We start from the raw sequence: 10000 nt of genomic DNA on the forward strand, positions 1-10000 counted from the left end.
GTATATATGTATATATATATATATGTGTATATATATATGTATGTATATATATATATGTATGTATATATATGTATATATGTATGTATATATATATATGTATATATACGTATTTATGTGTATATATATGTATATATACGTATTAATGTGTATATATGTGTATATATACATATTTATGTGTATATATACACGTATTTATGTGTATATATGTCTGTATATGTATGTGTCTGTATGTCTGTATATGTATGTGTCTGTATATGTATGTGTCTGTATATGTATGTGTATGTATATGTCTGTATATGTGTATATATTTGTACATACATATACAGTATAATTTTAAAAGTTTATTTAATTTATATTGTTTTTTGGCCTGTAAGCATGTAAGCAACTACGTTGTAACAATCCTCAGGGTGGCGCCTTTGTTTTTGGTGTGCATGTGCAGCGCTTTTCCATTTTGTTTTATTGTGACGCGTGGTGGCACCGAGCCCACTGTTTTTGGTTCCTTTTAATAAAGTGAATCTGTACTTTAAGTTCTTTTGTTGTTCTCCCGTTTTTGCTGTCCAGTTGCGCCGTCCATAATCCACCGCGCATTACATGTACACGAAAGATTGAAATAGAATATTGACAATATAGTGAGATAATAGCGTAAGGAAGTTAACATTGTATTATATAAGCATTAAGCACATTACGTTTTTGCTATATTGTCAATATTCTATGTCAATCTTTCGTGTACATGTAATTGCTTACATGCTAGTGATCAAAAGGCACTATATTAAATCAACTTTAAAAAATATTACTGACTTGGGGCCGTGCGCATTCTCAGTAGTGCTTGGGAACTCAAATCGACAGAATACCGACCAAAAAAGCAACTCTTGCTACATGCGCGCACCCATGCAAGTCTGTGCCGCTCAGTGAGACACGAGCTTAAAGTGATACTCAACAATAAATTAACAGGTTTTTTTTTGGTTTTTTTTGCAGATAGACTGTATAAACGGGTTTCTGCTAATGCTGTCTACATGTCCTGGTCATTATTTTGACATTTTAGTGCATGTTTGTTGAAAGCTTGAATTTGGGGCAAACATCGTCTGTGTGGCGCTACTTCTTGCAAAGGATTAGCCCACTCAATATCATCATGGGTAGGTTAAGTCTTTTGACGCTCTTGGAGCGCATCCTAATCAATGGTGGGGAATATGTCATGGACAGACACACTTGAGGCTACGTCTCATCATTAGTGGCGGGTGTACTGGCTGGGGACACCTGGACTGAATGACTTCATCCGATCAAGTGATACAAGCTGCTATTGAGGGAAGAACCCCTCCCTTTCCTTCAAAATGACAGCAGGCAGGATGGATTGGGGTGGTTGCTGCGGAAGGACCTGACACGTTGTGAGCTGTGGAGGATCCTTGCTTGACCACTGGGCAGATGATTGTGTGTTGAAAGCTGGTGAATATGGGTGGCAAAAGCTGGCGCGCCTGCCCCAAAGCTGTGAGTTTTCCCATTAATACAGCATCCACCGCAATTTGTCCCCATGTCAATACAGGGCACATCTTGGAGAGTGGATGACTCGTTGTTTACCCTCTTTTCTTGCAGACGCAGCCACCCGGTTCTCTGATGGCGCAACCATTATGAGGGACGGTGGCAAAGGATCTCGAGAGGACTCTGGGGACTGCTTCTTGGGTTTTGGCCGTAACATCTACCCCCACCATTTTAAAAGAGACAATTGTACATGTAATTGTTTTAAGACGTATGTATTTCTGCCTTTTTATATAGTTGATCATATTCACGGTTTTCTGCGGTTGACCTTGCTCTTTATTTTCACTGTATTGAAGTTCTCTATTGACAGGCATTTTTCAGAGTAATGTATGAAAACATATTGTTTATTTATGGCTCCACCTTGTGGTTTTGGGGGAGAAATACACTTAAAACCAATTTTTCTTATATTTCAACGGACCATTAATAATGGATTAATTCGGCTTTTATGAGAAAAGCATAGCATCTGGTATTGTAATATATTGAAAAATATTTTACACTCTAATGGGGCCCAAAGGGTGTGTGTATGGTCAGTGAAAATGTATTTCTAATAAGTTTGCAATAGAATATGTTATTTTAAAGAGCAGCTTGTTAAAAGCTATGTGGCCAAAATTCAGCCTGTTATCCTTTCAACAGATCAGCGGACAATGGAAAAAAAGAAAAAATGTGAAAAAAAGGCAATTTTGGTATTAAGGTGCCTCAAGGTTTAACCTCTAAAAATATCCAAATGATAACTCTCTCCATAGGCACTCACTGTAAGAGAATGAGGAAATTAATAAATGGGGTGCTTTCTTTTCTCTCTCACGCAGGTCTGTTTTTTTTTGACAATAAATTAGCTTTATATCGCATCCTTCAAGACACCCAGGGACACTGCTGGGGACCTTTAACATCCGGTCATTGAACTCCATGCCCTCGGCCAGGGGTCAACAACCTTTCCTGTCAAAAGAGCCATTTTAGGCCAAATAAACAAGAAATCTGTCTGGAGCCGCAAAACATTTGAAAATTGTGATGAACGAAGTAGTTTGTGTTAGTCTAATGTACTGATGGGCCAAAGGGCTAATTAGAGCTGCATCAGAACAAAAATATGAGAGCAGCATCTAACTATATTGTATGTATTTTTTCATACATTTTTACACTTTTCTGCCTTTTTGTCAAATTTCTGACATTTTTGGCAATTTTTTGGACATATAATTTTCTGCTTTTCGTTAATTTTTCTGCCTTTTTTAGAATACATTTTCTGACATTTCTGACAATTTTGTGGACTCATGATGGTATTTTTCTGCTTTTCCTCATCCATTTTGGACATTGTATGGTCACTTTTTGGACATTCAGGTATTAATAAAAAAAAACGTTTTCATCTATCTACGACTTACGTAACTCGAAGAAAAGGGAGCTAAAATTGAGTAACTATCGAGTCTGTGGTGTATGTAGCCCATTGTACCAAATGTCCAACCTTTCTTGAGCAGAACACATTAAAGCAGTCCCAGATTGATGCTGTGGAGAACTCCTTTGTGTGATTCACATTTATCAATTTGGCTCTTGTCAGGTTAAGCCCAGACACCCAGCAGAGGAAACTCATTCCAGCCACTTGTATCCAGGAAATTGTTCTTTAGATGTGTGTTGGAAAGTAGGTCGATCGTTTTTTTCAAAATAAATGCTAAGGGTAAAAACACCATAATGGACTCAAGGTGCTTACTCCTTCATTACTACTCATGTAGCTGTCTCAAAAACGACCTAATTGAGAACTTCAGTAATAATGGACTCATGTACAAACTAAGTATAAGATTTGTAAAAACAGCATCAGATATGCATGTTTATTTCATCAAGCGAAATGGCGTATAGACAAAAAAGGTACAGTACTGTAATTTATATAACACTGCCAATTACAATGAATTCGAGAGGTTTTCACAATATTTACAATATTGTCAAATTATAACAGTAGCATTAAAATATTCTGATACTTACACACACATTGCAGCATTTTTAAATGCACAATAGTAACACAAAACTAGAAAAAAGTTATTACATTAAATGATGCACCAAAACTTGCTAGTAAACAATAGTCCCTATAATCTGAGTAAAAAACATGTAGAAAAACACCTGATGCAGTTTGTTGATACAGTCGTCGTTATGAGAGGTATGAATCATTTCACAGTGTGGAAAAGTTGCACAGGTGACTTGGAGTGGGGCCAAGGCCCCTGCATACGCTTACTTCACTTGGATGTGAACTCTGGCCTATGCAAGTTCTAAGGCATATACTGTATATTGGAGGTGCCCGTCTATCCACATATCGAAACCTGCTGAACCATTCCAATGTTAATTTCTTCACGCAAAATCGAAAACCTGCCAAATCTACTCAAACTGCAATTTTACTATAAAAAATTATATCGGCATATCTGACAACTATTAATGTAAATATTTGTATATTTACTGAATATTCACAGCCTATTCATTCAACGACAATTCAACGAGTTTTTTTGTGTGACAAAGTTCAGACATACCTGTAAAGGCATGTCAACCCCCCCCCCCCCCTCCCCCCTACAACTTTTGGAGTTGAAAGAGATTACAAATACCTAAATTAACTACTGTATATTTGCCCACACAGACCGTCATTAATAAACATCAATAGACATCAATAAAATGGTGTTTCATTAAACCCGGCAAAAATACTTTTGCAGCAACTTCTGTGTTAGACAAGTAATTTAGCCACGTGTTACAAAGATTTATCATTAAGTGTAGAGGCATGATTTAAAATTTAGAGTGACCATTTTTTAAAGTCTAAAAACAGATTCTAAGAAACTATAACCCTGAAAGTGAATATGGTTAAAAAAAAGAAAAGAAAAAAAAGATGAAGACAATTCTATGTCATTGTGTGGACAACAAAAATAATGGAATGATCTCCATTAAACTCAAAGGCAATTATCACAATCATGCATGTGACTAAGATGTCCAGAGGCCAACTCTGAAGTCTTAACACCTTAAATGGTAAACAAGACTTTAACTGTTTATATAAATAAAATACATTAGAAAGACAGTCACATAATAATTGCAAAAACAGTGCATCCTAATGTAGACCACTCGACAGCAGTCTATGTATTGCAGAATCAGAAGTGCAGCAATTTGAGGCTATGCCACAGCATATTCAGTGTGAATTAATTGAATAAAAATATTGTCCGTGTGTGGATGCATATACTTGATTATGTGGATTATTAAATAAATGTATCAGCCTTTAAAGCTTTATCAGATGCTTGTAAAATAGACAGTAACATTCTAATTTGTAAAGACAAATCAATCTTAAAAAGCTTTTCTGCTGCTGACTATGTCCTCTCAAGTTGTTTTTTGTTTCTTGCCGACACCTGGGAATGCAAGGAACAATATCTTGATTGCTTCGTATGTCCAACGCATGTGAAGGAATTGACAATCAATCAAGTTGACTTTGAAAATGTGTAAAATATTTTAATTCTTATTTTTTTTGGGGTAAGTAATGAAAATTCATAGGTGTGTCTTTTGGCCAGAGGTGAGAGTGTATAAGTGAGAGGGTTCCACATTGTTTGTAGTCAGAGTATCTATTTATACGACGGCATATTAGGGCCACGTATAAATATATATTTTTTCCAGGGTGGGTGGAGTGGCGGGGTTTCCAGAGAAAAAACTTTGCCACTTTATCAGGTCGCAAATTTGCGACTTTATAAAATGGCAAATTTGCGAGAAAAAAACCTCAGAAACATACGAGAAATACAGGTAGAGCATAGCTATAGTCTAATGTGAGGATTTGTTGGTGGTTAATGGGACACTGTTTATAAAATGAAAAGGGAGGATGGAGACGGATTCATTCTTAATTTAAACTTTACTCATCATACATGGCTGCTAAAGTGACAACACTTCCTGATTCCCTATCAGCTGACTAACACTATCCAATCAGAAGCTGGCATACTTTAAGTAAATGCAAGTGAATGACGGAGAGCAGCAGATTCGACACATCAACTTAGCGACTTGTACATAAAAAATACCAAAATGTATGAATGTGTAAATAATAATTCTGAAAACATAAATACAAGTAAATAAACATCTTAACGAATTAATTTAAATGCTTGATCCTCAGGGTGTGGTATCTTCATCGCTGGCAGTACCCAACGCTTCAAAGTGCAAATGCTTAACATCATATGGCTAATCTCTGCTAAAGCAATTACTATCTCTTTATTTGAAAACCCGACCGAAAAGTATTGGCACAAACATCCAAGTAGTACCCTACGCGTATTTCTCGTAAATTTCAGAGTTTTTTTCTTGCAAATCTGCCACTTTATAAATTCGCAAATTTGTGAGTTTTCCCCTCGGAATATCCCCCACCCACCCTCTAAAAAACTATATTTATACGTGGCCCTAATACGCCGTCATGATTGACGTTTATGACTGTGGTAGCTGAAACACAAAAGGAACAACCATCTGTAATTATGCATTATACAAGCGTTCCAGCTGTGAACTTTATATTAAAATAAAGATATTTTCCATGCTGGCAATTTTTGTTGTAAGAATTTTCTGTGGGCATGTGTTTATAGCATGAGTGGGAAATATTTTATGGAAGACTAGATAGCCGTGAGTTTTGTTGCATATACTCTAAACATAATACAATAATTACTAATTGGTAGAATTTACAGCGAACTGATCGGCTGGATTGGGACTGGATGATATTTAGCATTTTATGCAAAATCAGTGATCGGCTGTAGTTTCTTAATTTGCTTGATCAATCAATGACGCCATTGATCGGCTTTGTGAAAGAAGACATTATACCTTATACGTAATGTTATCAGCGTTTTTTATTATTATTATTTGGGGTTTAGAATACCCCCATGCATTTCAATTGGTGTCAATTATTCATGGGTTTTCACTATTCATGGTCAGTCCCTATCACCCACGAATGGCGGCGGTAGACAGTAGAGATACATAAAGGTTATATAGATATATTCTCCATCTTATGACCGAATTGGTGATTGGTTAACGTTTTTTTTTCTCAAACTCATTGATCGCTGATCAGTTGAAAAATCTTGTGTAAAGTCTAGTAATTGGATATTCATAATTATTCTTATGAACGTAATATCCAATGTCCTCACTTTGAAATGGTGGCAAAAGATCAGGACTTCACACGTGTGCATGGATTTGGCAAAATCATAGTGATGCTCATGCAAAACGAGCTGCTTTACCTTTACTACTTCACTACAAACCCAATTCCAATGAAGTTGGGTTAAACAAAGAAAAACAGAATACAATGATTTGCATATCATGTTCAACCTATATTTAATTGAATATACTAAAAGACAGGTATTTAATCTTCAAACTGATCAACTTTGTTTTTAGCTGCAACACACCGAAAAAGCTGGGGTAGGTGGCAAAAAAAGACTGAGAAAGTTGGGAAATGCTCATCAAACACCTGTTTGGAACATCCCACACGTGAACAGGCTAATGGGCAACAGGTGGGTGCCATGATTCGGTATAGTAGGAGCTTCCCTGAATTGTTCAGTCATTCACAAGCAAAGATGTGGCGAGGTTAAACTCTTTGTTTCTCAACGTATAATTTAGGGATTTCATAATCTACGGTCCAAAATATCATCAAAAGGTTCAGAGACTTCAGGCGGCACTCCAATATCAGTTAACACAGTTCGTTACTATACTGCAAGTTAAAACTCTACCATCCAAAGCAAAAGCCATTTATCAACAACACCCAGAAACGCCGCCGGCTTCTCTTGGCCTGAGCTCATCTAAAATGGACTGATGCAATGTGGAAAAGTGTTATGTAGTCTGACGAGTCCACATTTCAAATCGTCTTTGGAAACTGTGATGTGTCCTCCAGGACAAAGAGGAAAAGAACCATCCAGACGTAAAATCTGTGATGGTATAGGCTGCGTTAGTGCCAATGGCATGGGCAACTTACACATCTGTGAAGGCACCATTAATGTTGATCGGTACGTAAAGGTTTTGGAGAAGCATATGCTGCCATACAAGAAATGTCTTTTCATGGACGCCTCTGCTTATTTCAACAAGACAATGCCAAACAACATTCTGCATGGGTTACAACAGCGTGGCTTTGTAGAAAAGAGTGTGGGTACAAGACAGGCTAGGCCTGCCTGCAGTCCAGACCTGCCACTGAATGAAAATGTGGGGCGCATTATGAAGCATAAATTACAACAATAGAGACCTCCGGACTGCTGAAGCTGTACATCAAGCAAAAAGGGGAAATAATTCCACATACAAAGCCTCAACAATTAGTGTCCTCAGTTCCCAAACATTTATTGAATGTTGTTAAAATAAAAGGTGAGATAACATAGTGGTAAACATGACCCTGTCTCAGCTTCATTGGAATGTGTTGAAGCAATACAATTCTAAGTTAATGGTTATTTGCTAAAAATAATAAAGTTTAGCAAAATTATTCAGTTAAATATAGGCTGAACATGATTAGCAAATAATTGTATTATGTTTGTAGTTATGTTTAACACAACGTCCTAACTTAATTGGAATGGGGTTTGTAAAACTGCTAATACCTTCCTTACCTGCATAGTTTTGTTAAGTGGCCATTTTAATTCCTGAAAAAAATCCAGTGTCTTTAGGCAGTATCATTTGAAATTAAGGAATTTTGAGGCCGACAGATGCTAGACCAACTAACTAGCCTTAATAGTCAGAATGCATGCATATCAAAATCAGATGCTCAAATATCAGCACAATAAGGGTAACCACTCACACGCTTACTTTTTTTTGACAACACATGCATGTTTAAATGAAGAACCTGCTTATTCAATTCCTAAGCAAATACAAATAATGGGAATGACGGTACTGAAGAGGTTTGTTCGGGTTTTGACAGGCATTTTTGAAGTGCCTACTTAAGTGCCCCCATCTTTTTCAAAAACGATCATTGAAGTGCCAACATGTTTTGAGTGCCTGGGATGGGGGGGGGGGGGGGGGGGGAAGTGCCTGCATTATTTGTCTCTCTTCTTTTTGCCAGTGGTTATTTATTCCATTAATACGAATTATTAGGGACACACAGAAAAAAAGTAAATTAAGTCACAATATAATAATAAAATAATATTTCTTTGAGGAGGAAGAATGAATTTTAGAGAATTAAGTTGTAATTATTGAAAATTGATGATCAAAAAAAAAAAAAAAAGTGATCTCAGTCCATGTTAAACTTGTCAACCTTATAAAAACAAAAACAATTTCATTGTTTGTGGAAGTTATACTAGTTTACAAGTCTAACTAAGAGTCATCTTTAAATAGTTATTTTATGCTGTAAATATTGTCAAATTACAACTTTATCTATGTAGTATTTCTTTATAGTGTAGCCCTAATACTGCTTCATACATTCCAAATTAATGTAAAAAAAAAAAAAATTTCAAACACAAACCACAGTAAATGCAAATAGTTTTGCAAGGAAAAACAAGATCCATTAAAAAACAAGACATATTTCCTGAAAACCTCATTCACTTTAACTATTGAGATAAAAGGGAAGAGCAGACTTGACACATATTGCAAATATGTACATTTAAGACCCATGTATTTGTATAGATGCATCTTAAATGTACATGCTTGCGCCAAGAACCGTGTCTATGTATCTGTATGCATGTATGTCAAGCTGATTTCCTGAGAATTAAGAGCACACACCTTGTTGGGGGGAAATATTCTATGAGATGCAGAGGTGGCAAATCCAGGTCCAGAAAGTAAAAACCCTGCCACAGTTTGGCTTTAACCCATTGTGCTAGCTAGCACCTGTGGCTAAAGCCAAACTGTCAGGGTTTTTACTTTCTGGATCTGGATTTGTCACCTCTGAAGATGGCAAAAGCAAAGATTTCCCCTTAGCTAAGCCTGCATCCGCACAAAATCACTGTTACAGTAATCATGCTCACACTGTATACATTTTGCCAAACAAATACAAAGTCAACATCCAAACAGTGAACAGTATTGCTGGTTAGAGCGAGAAAATATGTATCTGCCAGCAAAAACCTTTCCATTGACAGCTCCAGAAGGCAAAAAAGGAATGTTGTCAGTTTACAGCCTGTACACAATTACGACACATTTTTGCATAAACATTTTACAGTCTACATTTTACATGTATAAAATCTGTATTCTCGTTTTTCATGAATTATGTTTAACATTCAGAGGATTTTTTTCCCTGAGTTTTGAATAGCTGTAGATGAAAAGGGTCACTTACAGCAAAAAAGCAAATGCACATGAAAAAAGTCAGAGAGAGGTAGAGAAGACTGATGGAGTTGCTGAAAGAAGGGGAAGGCGCCAAAAAGACAAATAGCCGTTGACAGACTGCTAAAATAGAAAGAATTGTTGTTGTTCACTGAGGTTCTTCTTTGTGTTACGGGTGACACCTGAAGACATGAACCTACCCACACTCTCAAAGCTGCTGCTAGAGCCATAGCACCATTGTAAGGATTTAGTGAGAAGCTCCCACATTCGGTAAGAGAATACTTTGTGAACA

The 10000-nt window shown here is 36.6% G+C and overlaps 1 protein-coding gene and 1 long non-coding RNA gene across 2 annotated transcripts in view; one reads left to right on the top strand and one right to left on the bottom strand.

Annotated features, from left to right (window-relative positions):
- Positions 1-110: 110 nt before the first annotated feature.
- LOC147155144 (uncharacterized) lies at positions 111-3019 on the top strand. The gene is made up of 2 exons (XR_015092599.1): positions 111-1482; positions 1588-3019. It is a non-coding gene; the product is annotated as an uncharacterized LOC147155144 (long non-coding RNA).
- A 1055-nt stretch (positions 3020-4074) lies between these two features.
- The window catches only part of LOC147155145 (transcription regulator protein BACH2-like), a 27956-nt gene continuing 22030 nt past the window's right edge, over positions 4075-10000 (bottom strand). Inside the window, exon 4 of the mRNA XM_086066718.1 lies at positions 4075-10000. This exon is cut by the window's right edge and continues 680 nt beyond it. The gene's annotated coding sequence lies outside the window, so the exon portion shown is untranslated.

The sequence above is a fragment of the Leptonotus elevatus genome, unplaced genomic scaffold (genome assembly GCF_054856555.1).
Source record: "Leptonotus elevatus isolate MCC_2025b unplaced genomic scaffold, RoL_Lele_1.0 HiC_scaffold_141, whole genome shotgun sequence".
Lineage (NCBI taxonomy): Eukaryota > Metazoa > Chordata > Actinopteri > Syngnathiformes > Syngnathidae > Leptonotus > Leptonotus elevatus.